A 23,692-nucleotide genomic window follows, 5' to 3' on the forward strand; every position below is an offset into this window, starting at 1 on the left:
CACTTTGGAAAACAGTGTGGAGGTTCCTCAAGAAGTTAAAAATAGAGTTACCCTATGACCCGGCAATTGCACTACTAGGTATTTACCCCAAAGACACAGATGTAGTGAAAAGAAGGGCCATATGCACCCCAACGTTCATAGCAGCAATGTCCACAATAGCCAAACTGTGGAAAGAGCCAAGATGCCCTTCAACAGATGAATGGATAAAGAAGATGTGGTCCATATATACAATGGAATATTACTCAGCCATCAGAAAGGATGAATACCCAACATTTACATCAACATGGATGGGACTGGGGGAGATTATGCTAAGTGAAATAAGTCAAGCAGAGAAAGTAAATTATCACATGGTTTCACTTATTTGTGGAACATAAGGAATAGCAGGGAGGACATTAGGAGAATGAAGGGAAAAATGAAGGGGGGTAAATTGAAGGGGGAGACAAACCATGAGGACTATGGACTCTGAGAAACAAACTGAGGGTTCTAGAGGGGAGGGGGGAGGGGGGATGGGTTAGCCCGGTGATGGGTATTAAGGAGGGCACCTATTGCATGGAGCACTGGGTATTATACGCAAACAATGATTTATGGAACACTACATCAAAAACTAATGATGTACTGCATGGTGACTAACATAACATAATAAAAAAAAAAAAAAATAAATAAATCCTTAACATATTAAAAAAAAAAAAAAAGATCAGCAGTCAGCAAACTATAGCCCTCAGGCCAAATCCAGCCCATGACTGTTTTTGTAAGGCTACAAGCTAAAGAGGTTTTTAACATTTTAAATGGTTGAAAAAATTTTTTTAAAGAATAATATTCTGTAACACGGGAAAATTATACAAAAGTCAAATTCCATTGTCCGTGAATAAAGTTGATTGAAATATCCCCACTCCCATTTGCTTACATGGCCGTGGCTGCTTCAAGATACCAATTCAGAATAGAGGAGTGGCAGCTGAGAGCATATGGCCTGCAGAGCCTAACTCTTTATGACCTGTCCCTTGCACAGAGAAAGTTTGCAAACTCCTGAGTTAGATCTTCAGAAACAGTGTGCTTGTCTTGCTATTGACTCACCTCCCCACAGAAAAGCATTCAGTGTGTTGAGAGTTAATGTTATGCCCTTAACTTTTATAGGGTTCATAAGAAACATCCATTTGAATGGAACTTCTGTGTCTTTTGCAATAAATATTTCCTTGAATTTTAAGCCAAGAAAGAAGTTTGTCCACAATTGACCTTATATATATCATTTTATTACCCCAGTGTAGCTGGAGCATTTTAAGTGGCAGACAGAATAACTTCAGATTATTTTAAATTATATTAGCAGACAACTCCTTATTTTAATGATTATGCATTTATTATGTATGTGTTTATCCTCTATCTGGAGCTAGTGATGGTGGTTTTCCAGTTATAAAAATATCAAGCTTTCTTTTTAAGTAAGTGAAATAATTGTATTAATTTTTTTTAAAAAAGCAAGTAAGTAACAATTTGGGTAGATCCACAGGAAAGGCACAGTGGGGACACAGTGGGTTGACCTGTTCCATTTTTTGTTCTCCAGATCCTCTTGAATCCATTGACATCTGACTCCCACTTCTTTCTTAAATTGAGGCCATTTTGACCTTTAATGACCTTCAAATGGCCAACTGCAAAGACCTCCCTTTCAGCCCTCAATCCGCAGGACCTCGGCTCAGCATGGGACCACATGTACACATGTTATTACATATTGTAACCTAATGACAACCCCACCACCCAAGAGCACGAGCCAACGGTTCAGGGATCCTTGACTCCTTGCTCTGCCCTACCCTTCCTGTCCAAGTTCTTCTCCAGTCTGCCCTTTACTCCAACGAAGCACCTCTTAACATTCTGGGCCCCTCTGAAAGTTCTATAGTCCTAACTCAACACTCTCCTCACTTCTGCCCACCCCCAGTCCTTCTCCACTCGGCTGATGGGTAGCTGCCTAAACCAGGAGCCAACAAACTATGCTCAGGCTAAGGGAGGCCAAGTCCACCCACCACCAGTTTTTCTATTTTTAAATAGTCATCAGTACCTACAGAGTACCCTCAATTTTCCTCTTAGCCCACAAGGCCTGAAATATTTACTCTGTGGCCCTTTCCGGAAGAAGTTTGCTGGCCTCTGTTATAAACCCAGAACTGGTTGCTGCCCTGCTTCTCCTCACCCATGCCAAACTTCAGTTCAGACCAGAATCCCCCAAGGCACTGGCTGAAATGCAGATTTCCGGGCCCTGCCTCCTAAAGATACTGGTTCAGTGGGCCTGGTGTGGAGCCTGGAATCTGTATTCTAACAAACACTTGCTGCACATATCCCAGATGGTTCTCATGTAGGTTCTAATCATAGGTCCAAGTCCACACCTTCTGAAATTCTACTCCACTTGTAGAGACAACCAGAAGGTCCTGAGACCCTCCAGGCATCTTCGTGCCTTTGCTCTCACAGTCGTGCCTGCCCAGAAAGCCTTGGCAAACGTCTTTCCCTTTCAAGGCCCAACACCAAAGCCACAACTTCCCACACACCCCCACCCCTGTCCCCTACAGTCATTGTCACCCCTTCCCCTGTCTTGCTCCACAAAGCACCTGACCCTCTGCAACCCAGCTGATGTGCTTATGTGTCTGTCGCAGCTGCCACGTGTGAACTGTCCCAGCCCTGGAAGAGGAGGCACTTGATCAATATTCAATGAATCAATGAATGAGCAAATGGACTGGTTCCAAATCGCCACAGGACGCAGTGCCAAGTCAGGACTGGAGTCTGAACACCGGCCCCCCGCTCCGGTGACCTCCGTGCCCTTCCATTGGCCACTAGAGCAGAGGGGTTCAGAGCCAAGACTGGCCTGCGTGTGAATCCGCTCCCTACCGCGCTTGCTCTGTGACCTTGAGCCACTTGTGCAAGCTCACCGAGCCTCATTACCTCATCTCTGAGATGAGAAAGATGATACTAATAGCACTGACCTCATAGAGTTGCTCTGAGGCTTCAGTGAATAATCCACAGAAAGCTCTTCAGCGCGTGGGAAGCACTCAGCGCCTGCGCACTGGGGTCCTTATTCCATCATCTTCCTTTGTCCACGCCAGGCATTTGCCCCAGGGGAGCCCGACAGGAAGCCGCGGCTTTCTCTAGGGAGGAAACAGCAGGGACTGTTCAGACTCGGGTCGTAGGGTCAGCCGACCCCATCCCTCTTGTCACGGAAATCCCACAGGAAATTGTCATTCAGGGGAAGCCCTGTCGAAGTGACCCAGAACCCTAGGAGTGCGCAGAGCCCCAAGCTCCGAAAGCTCCTGGAACCCATCTCAAGAAATGCACCCCACAAATACCCTCTTCCCTGGAGGGTTAAGGCAGAGTCGTTTCTGGAGACAGAGGACACGTGGCGGGCCTGGGGAAGCGGCGCTGGCAGCGTGCCCACCCAGGACAGCAGTCTGCAACACCGCATGTTTGCTGAGCTCTGTCAGGAAGCACACACTGGGGCAGATGCTGCCAGCCCCAGGGAGCGGGTTTCATGGAGATGCAGCAGGAGCCCCACTTACCCACAGTGTGGACCTGCCCCGCACACCGTGCAACCTGGCACATCCTTGTGTGGGGGGTCCAGGAGAGGGACTTCCCATGCAGGGTGGTCTCTGGGATGCAGAGACCAGGTTACAGACCCACCTGCAGCTGCTGACACTGCCATGGAGCCCATAGGGCGACAGAATCAGAGAGACTTGGGTCAAGTTCGGTCTAGTACGCTCTCTAGCAACCCTTCTTCAGTTGCACAAACCAGAAATCTAGGAGTTGACCTTGATGCTTCTCTGTCCCTTAACCCCCCAACCTCCATCATAGAATGCTGTCATTTTTACCTCCTAAGGATCTCTGTCATCGGCTACCCCCATTCCCAATCTCACTTACTTTGGTCAATTTATTTTTCTTTTTCCTTTGCACATAAGGCTTCCCAACATCCCCGCTTCCTTACTTATTGTGTTTACTGTTTGTCTCCCCACTCCCTAAAACCTCAGCTCTGTGAGGACAAGGTTCTTTGCCTGTTTGGTTCACTGAAAAGCACCTGACACATAGTAGGTGTTCAGAAAATATTCATGGACTGATCCTCCATGAGCACCATGTCCTCTCTGAACCACTACACTAACCTCCTGTGTGGCCCATGGTTGCCCACTCTGGTCCATTTCCAGTAGACTCCCCGTGTAGTGTCTTCTCTAACGCAAAACGATCTCATGTCTGCTCTACCCTGCTCACACCTGCGCTTGAAGACCCAGGCACATCTATGGTTTCCCACAGCTCTCAGGATAAAGTCCAGGCCCCCTGACATGGTCCCCTGGGTGGCCTATTCCTGGCCTCTGTGCTCCCCACCCTCCCTGCTCTCCCTGCTCCAGCCCCACTGGCCTCCCTTCGGCTCTACCTGTTTACTACAGGGCCTGAGCCCAAGATGATTCCGTGCTTGGAACAGTCCTCCCTCCCTTCTTCACCCCATCTCATCCTTCAGCTTCTGACTCTGGGTGGTCTTCTCTGCACGGTATGCCATTCTGCACTAGGTTAGACCCTCCATCATTAGGATCTCATACACCATCAGGGACTTCCCCTTCACAGCACTTATCACGGTCTCATTTAAACACCTCTCCGTGAGTTGTTTGGTAACATCTTTCTTCTTGACTATCCTGTAAGCTCCAGGAGGGCAAGACTGCTCTCATTGCTCACTATTCTACCCCCAGGGCTTAGCCGTGTGCCAGGCACCTAGTAGGCACTCAGTAAAGATTTGCCAAATGCACAAAGTGAGAAATCCAAGGCCCAAAGAACAGATGTGACTTGCTCACCCTGGAACAGCCTGAAGATGACTGTCCCCGGCTGGGAACACAGATGTCAAGACTCTGCCCAGAAGTCATCCACTTCTCTTCCACAGGGCAGTGACAAGGGGCCCCCTAGCAGGGAACATAGCTGGCCAGCACAACCAGACAGGGGATGGCACTCAGGCATGCCTTAAGCCCTTTCTGGAACAAGATCTCCAAGCAGTCAAGACAGAGGGTCAATGTTTTGGAGAATATCCCACCGTAAATTCTCCTCTTGGAGATTACAGTTCACATCTGCATATGGAAAGCTCTGAAAAATCTACAGATCAAAAAGAAATGGTTTACAATAAGCAGAAGATTTTCTTTGTACAAAGGGGAGCGTTTCTGCACACAACCAGTCAACAGGTTCTGGAAGCAGGTCCCCCAGAAGGTCAGCTCCGGGCACAACCAAGTGGACACTCATTGTTTCAAAGAAAATTTATCAGATCCTACTCAGTTTCAGGCTCCAGGGCAACAGCAGAGGGAAAACCAAGCAAGGCCCCTACCCTCCAGGAGCTTACATTCTATGAGGGAATATGCCAAACACAAACCCAATGAAATGATGAAAAAACCCAGCTGGCCACAGATAGAAATCATAGTAAGTGATGAAGAAGAAGCACAGGCCAAGGCTGACTGTGGGGTGGAGCTCTGAGGAGGTGACCACACAGGTGACCATGGGAGTCACTGCGCCCGTTTGACAGGAAGGCCAGTCCCACACCCTCCACGCTCCTAGGAATCCCATCCTTTTCCTGTGAATCAGCTTGAGACAGATTCTAGTCCCTTCTGATGTATTTCCACATGCCTCCCTGCCACCACCCAAAAGAGAAACCACAGGTCTCTCCAGGTTATGACTTAGGCAGAGTGACGTGGAGGCCCTGTGTTGTCACATTTCAAACACATCGTTCCTGAATGAAAAAACCACATACAGAAAGGAATGTGCCTCTTCCTAGGCATAATCTTGAAAACCAAGCAAGCTTAAGGTATAATATCCCACTGAATGCACTGAAATGTTTCTGGCGAGCAAAGGAATTGCTTAAATGGAAAATAATTGTTGAGGAGCCATTACTACTAATTCAAGATGTGTCAAATGACATTGAGGTGTTCTATTTAATGTTCTGTCATTACTACCATCTTTTAGAGAATATAAAAATAAGCGTTCATTTGATGACCTGAATGCCCATACCTATTTTCCTCATAATATCTTATGACCATCCACCTGGAATTCTCCAACCTTGGGAGTTGTCAAGAACATAGCCCTCACTGCTGAGGAGGGGAAAGCCTGCGACATCCGGGTCCTAGATGGGCCTGAGGCTTTTGGAATGTTAGCTAATTTTCCCAGTGGTTTGGCAGCGTCAGCTGCACAAACGGACGGGCTGCCCATCACACGCTCGCCTCGCATGCAGTTCTTTTGTTCCGCGTGAGGCGGTAGGAAGGAAACTGGCTGTTGGGTCAGGGATCCCAGCCCCATAGCCTGCCCTGGTTGACCCTCGCAGTGGAGGGTTTCCCCTGACTTTGAAAGGACTCCTGGGTGCTGCAAGGAACTAGCTGCAGAAAAATAAGGCTAGCCTGACCCCTTGTGGCGTGTGGCTTGCAAAGTCCACTCTTGGCTGTCCAGAGAGGACAGGCAGAAGACTGGGTTCAGTGTGAATGTGGGCCTGCAGTGGATGGCATAGCGGACCCCAGAAAGATATGTTCTCCCAATGTGACCCTCTTTGGATAAAGGGTCTTTGCAGATGAATTAATATTACGGATTTGAAAAATAAAATCAGGGCACCTTGGTGTCTCAGTTGGTTAAGCGTCCAACTCTTGATCTCAGCTCAGTCTTGATCTCAGGGTGGTGAGTTTGGGCCCCATGTTGTGCTCCACCTTGGAGCCCACTTAAAAAAAAAAAGAAAGAAATCATTGTGGATTACTCAAGTGCCCTTATAACAGAACACATAGACACACAGAGAAGGCCATGTGGAGATGGAGGAAGAAATTGGAATCCTACGGTATAATCCAGCGAATGTCAAGGATTGCCAGTAGCCACCAGAAGCTAGAAGAAAGGCATGGAACAGATTGTCCCCCAGAGCCTCCAGAAAGAACCAACCCTGCTGACAAACGTTGATTTTGGACTTCTGGCTCCCAGAACTGTGAGAGATTACATTTCTGCTATTTGGAGCCACCCAGTTTGGGGTGATTTGTTGAGGTGTTCCTGGGAAATAAAGACAGGGCCTTGTAAATTCAAGATGGGGTTAAAGGACAGGAAGCCTCAAAGCCAAAATGCTGGTCTGTGGAGCGGGTGCCTCAGAACCCCTTAGGGCATTTATTAAAACAGATTCCTGATTCTGGATTAGATCCCAGGGGTAGGGGCTCTGAGATGTGGACATTTAACAAGCTGTCCTTAATCAGTTAGCTCTCCTGCACGACCACTTCTGGGAGCTGCTGTTCCGAACAACTCAGGGATAAGTTTTGTGGTCATTATTAGTGCTGGGCACTGAATATTTATGGCTCCTTCCCCTGCAAGCACAGGGTAAGATTGCGCTTCCTGCCCCTGCACCCCATGGTCAGGTGGTGTCAGGTGACTAGTTTGGACCAAATGATTTGTGAGTCAAAGTGTGGTCCGTCACTCCCAGTGCAAGACCCTCCAGAGCTCTTTCCCTACAGTGTCTGGGATGGTAGCAGCCCCGTCAGCCTGGGTTCCTGAGTGATGGAGCAGAGCCCTGAAACCTCTGGGATTTTAAAGCCATTGAAAGGTCAGGTTGTTTACTACTGCAGCATAAGTCAGCCTACCCTAACTGGTTTAAATATGAAATGTTTTATTTCAACTTCAATTCGAGCTCCCTAAGGCATAACTGGGATACAGAGACATTTTTTGAGCTTTGCAAACAATTTGCTTAGCACGCCGCAGGCTTATCATAGGGGATGCTTCTATTCTGGGGGACACTGAACTGAACTAGCTCAGTATTAACTCCCAAACCAATTCCATAACCTGCTTTTGTTGCTATTAATTCATTAAACTATTCATTTTCTAGCCAGCGTCCAACCTTACTAGGCATACGAATCGTCTCAGGATCTTGTTAAAATACACACAACTATAGTTCAGTGGTCTACGATGAGTTACGTTCTGTATTTCTAACAAACTCTCAGGTGATGCCAATTCTGCTCATCTGCGGACCGCTCTGAGTAGCAAGGTTTCAGGGAAGGCTTCTGTACAAAGGTAATTACTGAACTAACAGTTAAATTAATTTCATAACATCCATAATGATGATAGCGCTTCTCTGTAAAACTAGCTAGAGTTTCACACGTGTCCAGCTTCAGCCTCATCGTGGCCTTGTCTGTGAGGGAGACCAAGCAGATATTCTTACACTGAGAGAGATGAAGAGACTTTCTCAGGGTCATACAGCTAGGAAATACCAAAGGTCAGACTAGGGCACAAGCCATGTTTATTCTCTAGCAATGCCTAAGTAACATCAAGTAACAATTCCTGATTCTGGATTAGATCCCAGGGGTAGGGGCTCTGAGATGTGGACATTTAACAAGCTGTCCTTAATCAGTTAGTTCTCCTGCACGACCACTTCTGGGAGCTGCTGTTCCGAACAACTCAGGGATAAGTTTTGTGGTCATTATTAGTGCTGGGCACTGAATATTTATGGCTCCTTCCCCTGTAAGCACAGGGTAAGATTGCGCTTCCTGCCCCTGCGCCCCATGGTCAGGTGGTGTCAGGTGACTAGTTTGGACCAAATGATTTGTGAGTCAAAATGTGGTACGTCATCAAGGAACATCAAGATTTCATCCGTGTTTAGCATATCCAGCAAGTTTCTAAACATAGCAGGTGTGCGCATGTGTGACTGGAAACCACTGTGAATTCAAATTCTTTGGTAAGTTCAAATGAGCCTCTCAGTTACACGGTGCACCAGCTTCAGGGTGTCCTCTTTCATGGAGAAAGCACTGCCCTCTGGCGGACTTCCACAGCATTAATGCTAACAGCCTGGGTTCCATCCTTGCAACTTGGGCTCCAGTTGAATCAACACAAGTGCTAGACTCTGTGTAAGAGATCCAGGCATGGCCTAAGTCATGGCCCTTACCTTGTCAGGGCTCTTGAAGCAGGGGCAACGATGTAACATCTTACATGAAGCAATTTGTTCAGAGTGCAAAGTTTGTGATCAGAAGATGTGCATACATTTTAGCCTTTATTAGTTGCGTGGCCTTGAGCAAGGCACTTGGCCTCTCCAATCTTTAGTCTCCTCATTTATGAGAAGAGGACACAAACAGGCTTGCCTAGCCGGGTCACTGGAATGCAGCCGAGAGACTTGTCTTAAAAACCAGCAGGACTTGGGGCACCTGGGGAGGGGGGGTCAGTTGGTTAAGTGTCTGCCTTCGGCTCAGGTCCTGATCTCAGGGTCCTGGGATCAAGTCCCACATCAGGACCCCTGCTCAACAGAGAGTCTACTTCTCCCTCTCCCTCTGCCCCTCCTCCCTGCTCGTGCTCTCTCTTTCTCTCTCCCTAATAAATAAATAAAATCTTTTAAAAAAAAAAGCAGCAGGACTTGAGAATGAAGATGTAGGGAAGGAAGGAGAAGGTCATGACTTCACAACGGTACCAACACGTTGAGTCTGGTTCATAGCGGGGTGGGGGGACAGCCAGTGTGGATGGGGAGGGGAGATGACATTACCTGTGTGCCCAAAAAGACACAGGGATTCCGTGTGGCAATATCCAAGACAGTGGGAAGGACATGTGTGGTTAGGGTGCACATTGAAAAGGCAGGGGAATGCAGGGGCAGGTGTGCAGGTGCGGAGCCAGGCACCGGCCTTAACTCTCAACTCCACTCCTTCCTCACCGCCACCTGAGCAAGTGATCGAACCTCTCAGTGTCTCAGACTGCGCCCCAGGAAACTGAAAATAACCGCACTCGGTGCGAGAATAAAATGAGTTAGTGCAGGCACGTGGGTTATAACATCTACTGAGTGCTTGCTGTTCACTAGACTATTACTTCCATTGGGGCAGGAGGCTTTGATTGTTTGTTTCTCTGTCTCCTGGTGAGGAGGAGGCATTCAAGAAATAGTCCTTGAACAAAAGAGTGAATGAATGAATGGAGGGCTTGTCACAGGACTGATGGACTGAGAGGCTTTTGGCGGGAGAGGCCACAGGGGAAGCCAGAAGGCTGAGCCTCAGACGTTGCCAGAGTTAGGGACCCAGGGTCACCCTCCAACCAGGCTCTTTTTAGAAGCATGAAATGCAGGTTTTCCCATGGAAAGGACTAGGGCAGTGTCAACCAGGACAATGTCTAAAGGGAGACATTTTGGGGTTGTGCAGTTGGGGAAGGTGGAGAACGTGCTCCTGGCATCTGGTGGGGAGAAGTCAGGGATGCTGCTCAATACACAGGACAGTCCCCACAATGTCAGCAGTCCAAGGCTGAGAGAGCCTAGACTAGACGTAGGTGTCCAAAGGATCCTACCTAATCCCAGCTGTGTTTCCCACTAGCTCTGTGGCCTCAGCAGTCAAATCCTTGCTCCGAGTTTCCTTCTTTACCTGTAAAATGGGAACATTAATACCAGTGAGGGTTGTGGGGAGGCACGGAATAGTGTGTTCACAGCATCTGCCATGTGGCCGGCTCATGTTAAATCCGATTATGACTCGCGTGAAGGGAGGCCTGACACAAATGAAGCCTCATCTCCTGGACAAATTACTGAGGCCGAATCCTGCTTACAGAGCTTGATACGTGTCACTATGAAGAGGTCAAATTCATTCACTCTTAGCTGCCACCATCCCACACACAACTGCAATCATGCTCATCTTGGTCTGGCTCCTCCTTTCATCTTGACCGGGGATGTGGAAGGTGGTGTGGGGCCGGGAATGACTCTGGACTGGCCACCAGAGCAAAAGAGGAGGCTCCTCTGCTCATAGCCAACTCATAACACCTCATAACCTTGACCCAAGCAAAAGTTAGCTGGCCTGAGTCCCCCATTTCGATGGCCTGGCCACCGGAGCATGCCTTGAATGTTACAGAAACTGCCAAATGCCACTAAAAGCTTATAAAACAGCTGCCTCTGCAGCAAAGAAAAGAAGGCATCTGGGTAAATTCTGGTGAAGGTTACGTTCACTTCCACATTAGCGTTAATAAGTGTGCAGATGGATGGCCTGGTGTGCATGTGACATACACTGAATGCCCTCCTTGCTGAACACACCCACATAAACCCCCCTAACACGGGGGCCAGACCCTGGCTGGCCTTTCTCTGGCCTGCTCCGGCTGTGGCTTACAGATGACTCTGGCCTGACCGACCGCCCCTTTATTTCCTGAGGACAGAGATTCAAACATCAGTGCTTTCCTCTGCCCTGAATGTCTCCTAGAGAATGGACAGGGAATGGGGGCGGGGGGGGGGGGAGGGGCAGGAATCAGAGAAAGAGAGAGGGGGGAAGAAATAAGGAATAGATAAGAAATAAGATTCCTGAGCCCCTCAACCAGAAATATAGATAACATTTTTCTGAGCCATTCCTTGATATCAGACACTGTACTACCTTTGTATTCGATATTCAATCCTTCAACACAACTGTGAGTTCAGTTTAAGGATGTCCCTTTTACAGAAGTCAAGTGTGCTCCAAGAATTATGTTCCCTCAGCTCAGCTCATTCTCAGTCTAATCGGCAACTATGACCCTGCGATCGAATGGGAAGTGGCCTTACACAAGATCCTTCCCACCCAGCACCTGTGTGAGTGCGGAGGGAGAAGGAGGACATTTTTTGCCCATTCGGACAAGGACTAGGGGAGAGGGGAAGGCCACTTGTATTTAGTTGGGGAAGACAAAGATGCTAAACATCCTACGTTATAAAGAATAACACTCTGGTTGAGAAACACTGCAACCTCTGACCCTCAGCTCCCCCCCCACTCTATAGTGTGGACCCTATCACCTGCACTATCAGGTTATAATGAGGATCGAATGACCTGTCATCTGGAGGGCACCAGCCCCCCCCCCCCAGTGCATCACTGCCATACCCTTGGTCTATGTACCATTTCTGAGCAGGCTGGCCTCACCTCTACCTAAAGGCATCTGCAGCTCTTTTTCCAAGAGCTTCTGTGGCCATGACAGTTTGCTGTGCCCTCCCATGACAAGGCAAGCTTGAGGCATGCCACGCCCTCAACCAAGACCGCTGGAAGCTGGTGTTTAAGAGGCTCGTGTGCCACACTGTTTCCAGAATTCTCCAGCAGGACTAAGCTCCAGTGTCCTACAGTGGTAACCAGCTTCCTTCCCTTCTCTGTGTCACTGGCCCTCTCCTTCTCATGCTTCCTGGCATAACCTCCCAATTAAGCCATTTGCTCCTAAACCCTGTCTCTGGGTTGCTTCTCGGGAAACCCGATTTAAGGCACTCACTGAACAGTTGAATGTTAATCTCCTTTCCTCTGTACCCTTGTTGGTTTATATGTTTTTTCAATCTAAATCTTCTAGCATGAAAGCGTATGTGTCTTCTTGCATGGGTCCTGCTAATTTTAATAACTGTGTACGGTGAATTATGTTAGTTCTTCTCTCTGGCTCGTTAGCAACATTATGAAAAATTGGGTGGGGAGGGCAGTCCATTAAACCCCACAAACTGAAAAGAATTCCTTCCCGGACTTTTCCGCTTTAGGACTGAGAGCCCCACAACCCACTGCTAAGCCAAGGAGAAGGAGAGGGGAGCCCTTGTGGGGCAACAGCGAGAGAGATCCAGAGATCCGTGCAGGTCCCCGGGCGTGAGGGGCCATGTTGGGGAGGCCTCCGCTGCCCTCCTGTAAACCACAGAGCTGCACTGGCCAAACGGTGCCTCAGGAGCACAGACAGCAGGGGAAACTTCAGAAAGGTGAGCAGCCCTGCCCTTTCTCAAGGGCTAAAGGGACGGCCAAACAACGATGCCATCCAGAGCCCAGCAGTCCTCTGAAAGCTCCAAGCAGGCGGCATAAGCTGCATTAAAGGAAAGGCTGGTTTTGAATCTGGCCCTTTGCCCCTTGCATGAGTTCCGAATTCACTCTTACTCCTTCCCCAGGGCAGTTCTATTTCTTCCAAGTTTATGGCCCTTCCGGGAAGTGAAGTCATGCCCAAACGGCTTGGGAAATGTCCCGAAGACACACACTTTTGCCACCTCGTCGACTTCTCTCTCATGCTGATGGCAAGGCCACCGTCACTCCAAAGCCACCCCTGGGGACCTCTCAGCCCTGTTGCCTGTGACGTGTGACAGGCCCCCGAAGGCGATGGCTGAGGGACAAACCTGGTCATCCTACATTGATGTGTTTTGCTGAGTACCCATCAGGCGCTTTAGTCTCGCCCTGCACTCACCCCTCTGTGCCTCTGGGAGCGAGGCCTTCAACGGTTTGTGTCCGGTGCCACACGGCCGAGTACCCGAGATCATGCACATCGGGAGCGCACCGGAGTTCCCGACGTGTAGTGTCCGATTCGTCAATCTTAGCTAGGAGTACGAAATGTTGTTAGCCCCAGCGGAACTGTCAGAGCGGTGATGGGCTCGGGGTGGAATGCTTTCTCATGTCCTCCCTTGCAACTGGCACAAAACGCTGCCCATAGTAGCTGCCTGATAAATGTTGGCAGGAAAGCACGAGTCAGCCAAGCCAGGCTGAAGATACTGTTTAAAGCGGTAATTTACTGCGCACTTGCCAGATCCCGGTTCCTGTGCCGAGCATGTCATATAGATCCCCTGATTTTATCTGTTTAGATTATTCCCTACTTTTGAGGTTTCTCCCACATGGGAGGGAGCTCCCCCCCCCCCCCCCCGGGAAACATCCCGGCTCTCTCTCTCCCTCACGCCTTTACAGGGCGACTCATCTGATTGGTGAGTTGGGAGGAGGAACTGAGCATGCGCAGCAGAGCCTCCGCCCACCTGCCTCCTTTCGGGAGCTAGCGCCTGTGCTCCCCTGCATGTTCCTGTGGTGGTGCAGGTCCAGGGCTGCTGGTGGCCAGGTAAGCGGTCCGTTCTAGGGCTCAGGATCAGGATATCCCAATACAAGCTACACGTTATGAGCTGGCCTTTATCAATAGGAAAGATGATCTGGGGCCTCCATACACGGACTCATTAATTCAAGAACTGGTTCAGGCCCTCGTGGGGAAGGGCAGTACTATTTTTTGACTCTCTATTCAACATTAATATAATCTCTGCACCAATCCCATGATGTAGACGTCACTAACATTATCCTTTTTTTTTCTTAAGCACAGAGACATTAGGGGATTTGCCCAAGGTCACACAGGTGAGCTAGGATTCAGACTTGGGTGTTTTTCACTCCAAAGAATGGCTCTTACCCTAGCTGTATGCCTCACTGGAAAGCTTCTGACTCCACCACACAAAGAGTGCATTTTCAGTCTTCAGAGAAGAGAGCAAAGAGGACCTTCTGGATTACCTGCTCAGGGGCCTGCCCCATGTGCCTCCCAAGGAAGGCCTCGGCAATCATCATTTCAGGGGGCCTGTTCACCAGCCGGGGCCTTGCCTGGAGCCTTCGTCTCTTGCAGGAGCTCCCCCACCTTCATGTTTTCTTCTCTCCACTCTTTTCATCACTTGGCAAAAATATCCCAAACCCTGAAGGACCTGAAACTTCAACATATCCCTCCATGAGCATGTTCAAGTTTCTCCTGATTAGCTCTCTTAGTGTTTCTTTTATTTATTCCTGGGTGCTCTCATGACAGCTTGAGCTTCAGACCACATTCATTTCTCAAATGACGTGTTGATGCTGCTGTGTGGCACCATGGTCAGGAACAGAGCGTGCACTTACTTTCCTATGCAATCTCCCCTTCGCGGTCTTGGCAACGCTCCTCACATGCTCCCATGTGCTGGTGTCTACAGAGGCAAGGAGCTAGAGTCTGGTAGGGACTCTGCCTCCTCTTCATTTTTCTCTCCCTCCTCTTCTTCCTCCTTCATTTCTTTCTCAAACAACAACCTAGCTTTTTGCATCTGAAATATAGTGCTTGGTTGTAAACTCCAAGGATTTGGAACCTAAGGGGACCCTACTTTTCTAATATTATTGATGAAGAATGAAGGCACAGAGGTTAAGGGACTTGCCTTACTTAAGGTCCCACAGCAAAGGAGTAGCTGAGCCAGACTAACTAGCAATCTTTTGACTCTTGGTCCAGTGCTCATCCTAGAATGCTGTGTGGTTAAACTGGGTTTATAGTCTTGACTGAAGGACCTCATAATTAAGTGAAGCAAGCACAAGTTCTGCTGGAACTAAGTGTACTTAGTTCTACTAAGTGTAGAAAGCCAGGTTCTGCTGGATCCACTCCATCAGGGTCAGACCCCATCTCCTCCCTCCCTGGCCCTTCCTCGCTTTTCTCACCATTGTGCACTGACCCAGGGCCTTGACACTGGCTCTCCCTTTAGACTGAACACCCTTCACAGGTCTTTGCATAGCTCCCTGATTGTTCAGCTCCCTATGAATATATTATTGATTGGTAGTTGTTAGGACTGAGGTGGTTTCTAGCACGGAGCATAGGGTGGCAGGCTCTCTGGATGGCGGCCTGCAGGCCCAGAAGGACCAAGGCATGGCAAGCTGTCCTGCGTGTACCTGCATTCAAACACTCTTTGGAACATAGCACATCTGACTCCTGAGGGAGGAGGAGCCTCCACAGGACAGTGGGGCCACGTCTCCTCCAATACCATGTTGATGAATTAAAATGCAGGAAATTGGATGGACCTTGGAGCAGTCTAGGTAGGACCAAGGCACTCTCTCTAGCACCCTGTTCTTACCAGATAACAGATTCTGTCCATGATGAGATGCCTCCTTCCTGGGGATCCACTCCCTCGCTAGGGCCCCACACTTTCAGACCACCTTAGGAATGCATGTTGTTGGTGGTTACTCCAGTTTCCATCTGCAAAGATAAGGAGGTAGCTGTTAAGATAAGAACGCAGCCTGGTTAACCCAGAAGTCAGCAAAGAATGATCTGCCTTCTAATCATGGAATTTGGGATATCAGTAGTGAGGGGGAGTGAGGGTATGTATTTCCAGGCCCAGCAGTCCCCTCTCTGTGACCTCCAGCATCACAAACCCCTGGGATCCCTAGAAATCCTTCTTCCACCATATGAACCCCTTAGTCAGATGAGGAGGAGGTCACCACATCAAGACAGCCTCGTGTTTATCTTTCCCACACTCACGCTGAGATGCTCAGGTGGCAGCCCAGATGGCAGCCCAGGCCATTCCCTGTCCTCAGCCCAAGCCAGGAACAGCTCTGTCTGTGAAGAGAGGAGCAGCCAGCCACGTGCTAGGTTGCACTGCCTTTATTCTATAGGGGAAAATGCCCTTGAGGCTGCCCAGTGCTGCCCAATCCCAAAAGATGGCTCCAGTGTGCATGTTTCATTATACACTACATATTATTATATTATTATTATTTGAATCAATGGCTAGCATTAATAATATTATGTGCTAGGCACTATTTGAAATATATTCCTTGTATAAATTAATTCTCACAATAGGACCCCATGAGATAAGTACTGTTATTATATCCATTTTCAGATGTGGAAACTGAGGCACAAAGTGATAATTTTGCACAGAAGTATGAAGCTAGTGGATGGTAGAAAGGGGATTTTAACCAGGCATTTGGCTACAGAGCCCTGTACTCTAAGTTGTTGAGCTATGAATTTTCCTCTTAGCATAGCTTTAGCTATAGCCTTGAGTTTGCTGTTTGTACAATTTTCATTGTAATAACTGTCTAAATACTCTAAAGCTTCTGTTTTTACTTCACTGTTGAAGTGAGAGCTGTTTAGAAGAGAGTGTTGAAATTTTCGAGTGGTTTGAGGTTTGTGCTTTTTGTTCATTTGCTTGTTTGCTTTTATGAGTTAGAACTCTCTGATTGTAAGGAAAATAACTCCAGCTGACTTAAGTAAAAGAGAATTGGTTATAAGGATATAAGAGCTTTGTGTACTTCAAGGGCAAGAGTGGAGGTAAAAAAGATACATAGTGATTCGAAGGGGCACCTGCACCCCAATGTTTATAGCAGTAATGTCCACAATAGCCAAACTACGGAAAGAGCCTAGATGTCCATCGACAGATGACTGGATAAAGAAGATGTGGCATATAAATAAAATGGAATATTACTCAGCCATCAAAAAGAATGAAATCTTGCCATTTGCAACAACATGGATGGAAAGAGAGGGTATTATGCTACGCAAAATAAGTCAGAGAAAGACAAATAACATGTGATTTCACTCATATGTGGAATTTAAGAACAAAACAGAGGATCATAGGAGAAGGGAGGAAAAAAGAAAATAAGATGAAATCAGAGAGGGAGGCAGACCATAAGAGACTCTTAACCATAGGAAACAAACTGAGGGTTGCTGGAGGGGAGGTGGGTAGGGAGATGGGGTAACTGGGTGATGGGCATTAAGGAGGGCACTTGATGTAATGAGCACTGGGTGTTATATGCCACTGATGAATCACTAAACTCTACCACTGAAACTAATAATACAGTATATGGTAACTAAATTGAATTTAAATAAAGAATTTTAAAAAAATAAATGTAAAAAAAATGATAATAATAAAAGAAAAAAGAGTGAAGGTGAGATTCTTAGATGGACATATATCAGTGACTGGAAAGTCATCAGGAGCCTCTCTCCTGATCTAATCTCTGTTCCCTCCTATGTGTCTATTTTATTCTCTCTCTCTCTCTTTTTCCCCAACCTATTTCTTCTGTCTTCAGTTCATATGGCAGATGGTGATCACTGATAATTCCCAAGTTTGTATACTATAAGCCCAGCCATCTGAGAGAAGATATTCCTCTCTCTGTGTCTTGATTCGAAATTCCCAGGGAAGGAATTCTGGCCCATCTGGCTCAAGTGTCCAATCCTAAATCAGTCAATCAAGGCCAGGAATGTGGGGTCAAATTGTATTACATGGTTGCTGGAATCCCAAAGTGGGGAGATATACTTATGCAAAGTTATGTGACTCAACTGGACACACAAAAAGTTGCCCACTAACTGTTTATTTTTTATTGTATTATTTATTTCTCAGTTTACAACATTGTGAACACAAAGTACACTCTGTTTTGTTTTTGCCTTTAGGAACTTACAGAGATTTCCTCAATTATGGCTTTTTTCTCATTTGCTTTCATAAAAAGATGTGGTAAAGTTTCCTACCTCTATTGTTTCTGTCAATTTTTTACTATATTTTAATGCTATCTTGTTTGGCACATAAAGTTTCGAGTATATTGCATTCAGTTTAAGAATGATATTTTGGGGACTCCTGGGTGGCTCAGTTGGTTAAGCATCTGCCTTTGGCTCAGGTCATGATCCCAGGGTCCTGGGACTGAGTCCCGCATTGGGCTCCCTGCTCAGTGGGGAGCCTGCTTCTCCCTCAAATAAATAAATAAATAAATAAATAAATAAATCTTTTAAAAAAATAAAGCCAAAAAAAAAAAAAAGAATGATATTCTGTTCTGTGGGATGTTTAGTAAAATCATAGACTTTCGGGGTTGGAGGAGACCTCAAAGACATTTAGTTCATGCCCCCTTCAGAAACTTGACTGTCCTCTCTAGCCTTTCCCCAAGTGGCCATTCAGCCATGTTTGAACTCTTATAGTGATAATGAACATATGTCCTTCCTCCTATCTGAGAAGCCCACTCCATTACTGGACTCCTCTGACAACCAGAAAGTTCTTTCTCAATGGACTGGATGGACTCTGCCTTCTTGTCACTTCTCCATCTTGGTTCTCACATTGAGCATCTTCTCCGCTGTAGCAGCCCTTCACATTTTTCAGATAAGTTTCTAGAAACTGGTCTGAAACACAAAACCAGAGCCCCTCTTTCTGGATGTCTTTCCTGGTGGCTTCAAACGTAACAAACATAGCACAGACTCTGAAATGCCAGTTGGGAAAGAAATCCTTTAATCCTGAAAGTCTTCTTGTTTCTGTTCCTCACTTTATGAGGGATCCTTTTAAAAGTTAGGCTGTGTTTTCCTTGCCTCCATTTTCTCTAATTTCATCACAGGTTCTAGAAAAAAGATTATAAATAACTATTCTGCATGGGGCAGGGTAAAAGAGAAGCAAAAAAAGAGAGAGAGCAAGGGAGAAGAGAGAGGAGTGTGGTGTTTATGTGTAGGAGGATGCCTTTAGAGCTCCGGTGGGCAGGCAGTGTTCTGGAAAACAGAGCCACCTGGAGAGACCGCTGACCACTGGTAGAAAATTGCCTATGCCTTGTCAGTGGATGAAGCTTTTGGAGTCAGAAGTAGATGTCATAGAGAGGATTGCTGCTGTCCGGGTTGCCCATCAGCATCACCATCAGAGGTGGACGTTCATTTTGGGTGTGCTTGTCTCCTCCAACTACAATGTAAGCTCCACATAACCAAGGATTCCCCCCCCCCCTTATTTACTGCAACATCCTCAGTGCCTAGAATAGGATCTGGCACATAGGAAGCACTTAATAAACATCCTTGAATAAATGAATGAATTCACACAGCTCAGCTTTCTTAATTATTGTCCCCCCTCCTCTCCACCTTTGTCAATAAGCCATCTATTCTTTCTCTTCCCTCTGATGCAAGAGGAAAACCCACTTTAACCACCCATCCCCCTGGATTCTTCTCTCAGACACATCATCAGACTTTGTCAGTGGCTTCACAGAGGGAGGGCACTATTTATAGAGAAAGAATGGAAACAGAATTAGAGAATATTGAGCTTCCTTGGTTCCACCCTTGAAAAATGTAACTTTCTGGTCCCTAAAATTCCCATGTTACTACTTTGGCTAAAAACAGTTGTATTAGTTTCCTATGGCTAATGGAACAAATCACCTCAACCTGGTGGCTTAAAACAACAGAAATTAATTTTTCTCACAGTTCTGAAGACCAGAAGTCCAAAACCAAGGTGTCAGCGGGCCCCCACTCTCTCTAGGGACTCTATGAGAGAATCCAGATTCTGATGGCGACCAGCATTGCTTAGCTGGTGGTCACATCACTCCATCACTTAAAGGACAGCATCTTCAAATTTCTCTCTGCTGTCTTCACATAGCCTTTTCCTCTGTGTGTATAGTCAAGTCTCCCTCTGCCCCCTCTTGTGAGGACACATGTGAGTGCCTTTAGGGCCGATCCAGATAATCCAGGATAATCTCCCCATCTCAAGATCTTTAAACTAAGCATATCTGCAAAGACTGTCTTTTATGAGGTAATATTTACAGGTTCTAGGGATTAGAACCTGACATCTTTGGGGGCCATTATTCAGCCTCCTACAACACTGAAGGCCCCTAGTTAAATACTGGTTCATTTGACATTCTTTCGGTATCTACTCTATGCCAGACACTGAGCTGGTCTCTGGGTACAGACAGTGGCAAACAAGGATGACGTGAGTCCTCCTCAAACCCACACTCTGGAGAAAGACAGAGCACAACAAGCAAGCCCATAGGCCCTGAGTGCTAATCAGCTAGTCAGTCACCTAGCAAGACCTTGCCTCAGTAGAACCCAGGACAGGTACATTTTGATGAGTCAGGAGGACTGGTGCATTAGGAAATGGGAAGAGGGGAACCATCAGTAATAATTATAATCTACTTAGCACTTACAATGCATTAGGCCCTATGCCAAATGCTCTAACACATTGTCCAATCTAGTCCTTACACTAAACCCACGACGTAGGTCCGATTATGCCCAGTTTACAGATTGGGCAAACTGAGGCTCAGAATCGAAATGGTTTGTCTAGGGTCTCACAACATAAATGACCAAGCTGAAGTTTGAACCCAGGTCTGTCACACTGTAGTGTTACTAACTAGTCATGACTCTACCTGAGTCGTCTGAGGATACTGGGCACCAGTTAGGTTGTGGGTACTGAGAGAGGGGGAGAGGCAATTTTGGGCATGGGAAGAGCTGAATTCTGGTTCTGATTGCTCAACCATCCATTTGTGTGTCCTTGAGTACATCACTTTACCACTCCAGCCTCAGTTTCCCACCTATCACATGAAGGGATGGGACTAGATGAACTCAAAGTTCCCATCTAACTCATATCCCCTGCATCCAGAATGGAGAGCCAGTATAAAAACTCCATTATCCTCACACTTTGGCCTTGGACAGGAGCTCACATCAGACACCCAGGATCCCCAAAAGCTGAAAACAGTAGAAGACAGTGAGCCACAGAGCCACTAGAGTAGAATTACATTATGATTTAGCTGTCACACAAAACCAACGATCCAGGGGACTGGGGTGAGGGATTTGGAAAGGACTCTGCAGGCCATTCACTTGAGCCCAGCCTGGGTTCTGAGGACACAGAAACCCCATGGTTTCCCTAAGCACACAGGAGATACACAGATGGGTTCTCCACCCGCCTCTCCAGGGGGTGAGAGTCCCCAAAGGGAGAGCTCCATAAGATATTCCAGGACCCAAGGTAGACCCAGACTCTCAGCTCTGATGTCCACTGATGATAGTATGTGGACCAGCGGTCTGACCCTTACAGAGGGTCACGATCTCTTTGACAATTTGATTAAACCTTAGAATGTTCTCCCTAGAAAAATTCTCACAGGTGTGTAGACCATGGCATACTGTAAAGTCCATTCATGGTCACCAGTTGGAGAATCCTTGATGAAGAGGGTGAACCCTCTGATTGGACTTGTTCCAGGAATAAATGGAGGGCTGAGGAAAGGGTCAAGGCCACTCAGAAGTCACTTTATTTTCAGAGCATCTCACATAATTCCAAAGATGATATCTTTGGGGAGCCTGGGTGGCTCAATCAGTTAGGCATCCGACTCTTGATTTCGGCTCAGGTCATGATCTCAGGGTCCTGGGATCGAGCCCCACATTGGGCTCCACACTCAGTGGGGAGGCTGCTTGAGATTTTCTCCCTCTCCCTCTGCCCCTCCCCCCACTCATGTGCATTCTCTCTCTCTCAAATAAATAAATAAATCTTAAAAAAAAAAACAACAAAAGCTGATGTCTTTGGAAGGAGGGAGTCTGAGAGAGAGAGACAGCAGGGTAACACTTAAAACATATCTGCATATAATTCTCAACCAGCTACTTTATTTTCTTTACATGTGTTTTGGGATTTGGAAAATCCAACAGTACTTCCATTTCCTTGGTGATCTGGAAGTTCATCCAGAAACGTAGATCCAGGAATAATACTAGTTGGCAAATAGCAAAGACTGTCCCTCTCTCCTATGATGGTTTTCCTTGCCTTTCGGCAGACCTGGGCTGTCCCTTCCTCCATCTGGCAACACGCTTTCTGACCCACATACATTGGGATAAGCTATCTGGAATCAGAGCCAGCCAGAATTTTGGAAGTCTATGGTCAGGGTACCCCACCCAGCACTGCAATGGCAAGTTTAGATATCACAGGATTCATCTCTGAGAAATCTGACATTTTTCTGTCAATTCTTCTGGGGTCACTAATGCTTCTGAAAATTGGATAAAGCTACACACCCCTCATAAAAAATACAGTGTGCTCAGAGACAGACATTTGCAACCAAAAGTTTCACAATCTCCCTAAAGCTTACCCATGAATGCTGTAAAACTGTACCATCCAAGATGGTATGTAGCCACAAACTATGTGTGGATCCCTTGAAATGTGGCCAGTCACAGCTGAGATATGCTGTAGGTATAAAATACACACTGGGTTTCAAAGACTTAGTATGAGAAAGAGAATGTAAACTATCTCATTAATAATTTTTATATAATTACAAGTTGAAATGATAATATTTGACTCTACTGACTTAAATAAAGTACATTATTAAAATTAATTTCACTTAGGGGCACCTGGGTGGCTCAGTCAGTTAAGTGTCTGCCTTCAGCTCAGGTCATGATCCCAGGGTCCTGGGATCGAGTCTGCCTGCTCAGTGGGGAGCCTGCTTCTCCCTCTCCCTCTGCCCCTCCCCCTGCTTGTGCGCTCTCTCTCTTCCTCTCTCAAATAAATAAACAAAATCTTTTTTAAAAATTAATTTCACTTATTCCATAGCCTTAGGAAACCCTGGATTTACAAATTACAAGTACGTGCTTAGATCCTATTCCCCACTGCCCACTTCCTAATGTAGTCAAGGTGACAGCACTAGGCAGGGCTTCCCATGATGTACTTCTCCCTCTTCTCTTCCCCAGCAACCACTCAGGGCTGAAAAGAGGCTTGAGACCAGGGAGAAACCTTCCTAAGACAGAAGGCCCCTGGTCAGGTACTAGGAAGATGTGGCAGCCCTCTCGGCAGAGACAGAGCACCGAGACTTCAGGGTGAGTTTTTGCTCTTCCTGCTGGTCAACCAGCCTCACATGGAAATCCTCAGGGCCAGGCTCTGGGGTCTGCAGCCCCTAAGGACCTAGACCCAGCTGGCCATACAAAGAGTGATGCTCCCACATCTCCTAGGAAACATGAAGACCATGTGGTGGCTTCCATCACAGCCCCCTGGATATATTCTAGTTCTCGGCAACATCAGCTAAAAGGACCCAGAAATGACATCTAGTCTAACCCCTCATCTTCCAGGTGGAGAAACTGAGATTCAGATGGGTCAAGTGACTTGCCTGGTCAAACAGCTGCTTAGTAATATCAGCAGGATCTAGCCCACAGCCTGGCTCAGTAAATACATGCAGCATAAATGAGCAAACAGTTGACCCAGGGAAGGAATGCAGATCTCTCCTGGCACAGACCAGTGCCCCTCTTGCGATGCTCACAGACATCCTATCCTCACCCCTCCTCAAAAAGTGGGGGATATCTTTACCCTATTGGTGACCACAGGGAAGGATGTGAGAGAACAAGAAGCAGAACAGGATCTGAAAGGAGAGATTTGACTTGAGAGCGATCATTAGCTGTCATCATCCTTCCTTCCCCCACAGGGGTTTTAGGATCTCTACAAACCCCAGGTACTCTCACTTCTGGAGACCCCATCCCACTGCTTATCAAACATATTCATATAGCCCCACAGCTTACACGAAATAGAATTTAAATCTAACTATTTGAGAGTTGATTTGAAATTAGCTGATGACATGTTCGGGTTTAT

At 47.0% G+C, this 23,692-nt stretch overlaps 1 long non-coding RNA gene across 1 annotated transcript in view; it reads right to left on the reverse strand.

Annotated features, from left to right (window-relative positions):
• Window positions 1–2,575: 2,575 nt before the first annotated feature.
• Window positions 2,576–23,692, reverse strand: part of LOC116632696 — an 84,517-nt gene continuing 63,400 nt past the window's right edge. Inside the window, exons 5-6 of the long non-coding RNA XR_004299486.1 lie at window positions 15,506–15,627; window positions 2,576–3,116 (exon numbers count right to left, since the gene is read on the reverse strand). This is a non-coding gene — a long non-coding RNA (uncharacterized LOC116632696). The remainder of the gene's footprint in view (window positions 3,117–15,505; window positions 15,628–23,692) is intronic.

The sequence above is a fragment of the Phoca vitulina genome, unplaced genomic scaffold, assembly GCF_004348235.1.
Source record: "Phoca vitulina isolate PV1807 unplaced genomic scaffold, GSC_HSeal_1.0 scaffold7, whole genome shotgun sequence".
Lineage (NCBI taxonomy): Eukaryota > Metazoa > Chordata > Mammalia > Carnivora > Phocidae > Phoca > Phoca vitulina.